Raw genomic sequence first — 1,863 nt, 5'->3', positions numbered from 1 at the left:
TTTTTTTTTTTTTTTTTGGTCTTCTTTTTCATCTCAGTTTGCTAGCTGCTTATGATGACCAGTGATAGTCAGAGTCATTTCAGACCCTGGGAGAGTGAGTTTTTGTCCCTCACCTCCCAGCAAGAATAGATTTATATAGATATATTACCCGGACAAGTCAGGTCCTTTTCTGGGGCCACCAGAAATGGTAGCTTTGTACTGACATGCAGTGTATTTGGTCCACAGGCCCTCTTTCTAGAAGTAGGATTGGTATTTTGTACTGGTTCCTGGCTCTCAGAATCCACAATAGTCACTCCTTACACTTTCCACATTCTAATGGGCTATTAACTTCCATGCACCAATTGCCTTAAAGAGTCTCTTACATAGACATTTCTAGAGCTCTGACAAGAGATTAGGACACACCATTGACCACGGAACTTAGGGGCATAGGTCCTGTTAAACCTCTCTAGAACTCTGTTTCTCATCTCTGAAATAATAGTATTATAATGAAATGCAATTATATGTTGGGAATACACAGTGCAATCCTTAACTCATAAGAAAAAATCAATCAGTAGAAACAACCATATGTGTGGAACACAACAGCAGTTATAGATAGAAAAGACTGGCAAAAAGTATTATTGTAAAGACTATTTTAGGACCTTCAGTTTTATTTGGTTTAAGTATTGAGCTACCATGAAATGATTATTCAGCTGTGTGTGTGTCTACTTTTTGTGTTCATTGGTACTGCACGAAGTCTGTACTAAGAAAATAGTGTAGTCCATTTTAAAAGTAAATTTGTAATGAAATTAGAGATTACAGGTATCTAACAATACACTGAGAACAAATTACGGTGGTGGCTTAGTAAAACATTACGACTTTGGCTTCTGAGAGAGCTCTGAGAGAACTAAGTGTAATTCCTGCCTGAATGGCGAACGCAGCTCTCTAACCTTGGGGCTTGATTCATCGTCTCAGACCCTGAATTTTCTTATCTGTAACATAAGGGGAAAAAAATCCCTCTTTCCAAGATTAGAAAAAAAATGTCTTTGTACATAGTTAGTGCATAATAAAGTTATCACCATATATTTAATTTCTAGATGTAACTGTATTTAAAATAAGAATGTCATTTGTGTGCATTCAGATGCATCTGAAGAATAATTCTGAGTTCACTCCTGGCTGCATCTATGGCTCCCCAGAAAGAATGATATATAAGATTACAGAGTGGTGTTCTCTGCTGCAAAAGCAGAGGATCATCAATCATATTACACGTTAGGAGAACACTTTCCTCCCCTGCTCTTTCTTAAATGCAGGAGAATAGTAAATACACAGAAGAGACTGACATTTATCATCCACTGGCCAAAAGCATGGGGCCTGCCTCTACGTTCTTTGCTTTTCTCATTCCCTTCAAGTTTTGCTCAGATGGTACTTTTACGACTGATACTCCTATTTAAAATCGCAACTCTCAGGGTGCCTGGGTGGTTCAGTTGGTTAAGCGTCCTACTTCAGCTCAGGTCATGATCTCAGGGCATACCAGGCTCTGTGCAGACAGCTCAGAGCCTGGAGCCTGCTTCAGATTCTGTCTCTGTCTCTCTGCCCCTCGCTCACTTTCACACTGTCTCTCTCAAATATAAATAAGCATTTTAAACTTTTATAAACAATAAAATATAAAATAAAGATGCAACTCTCTACTCACTCTTCCTGGCAGTTATCATTTGCAATACACTTTACAATTTACTTTTTCTTTCTGGTATTTATGGCCTATGCTTTCCCACAAGACTGTAAGGTCCACAAAAGTAGATATATTTTTGTTTTGGGTTTTTTTTTTTTGGTTTTTTGTTGTTGTTGTTGCTGTTGTTTTCATCCACTGCTGTATCTCTAATACCTAAA

General features: G+C 37.9%; 1 long non-coding RNA gene across 3 annotated transcripts in view; it reads right to left on the bottom strand.

Annotated features, from left to right (window-relative positions):
• The window catches only part of LOC144238419 (uncharacterized), a 273,462-nt gene that overhangs the window by 270,881 nt on the left and 718 nt on the right, over positions 1-1,863 (bottom strand). The gene's annotated exons all lie outside the window — the stretch shown is intronic.

This window comes from Crocuta crocuta, unplaced genomic scaffold (assembly GCF_008692635.1).
Source record: "Crocuta crocuta isolate KB4526 unplaced genomic scaffold, BGI_CrCroc_1.0 scaffold216, whole genome shotgun sequence".
Classification (NCBI taxonomy): Eukaryota; Metazoa; Chordata; class Mammalia; order Carnivora; family Hyaenidae; genus Crocuta; species Crocuta crocuta.
Note: the sequence above shows the minus strand (reverse complement) of the source record. Positions and strands in the feature narration are given on the sequence as shown.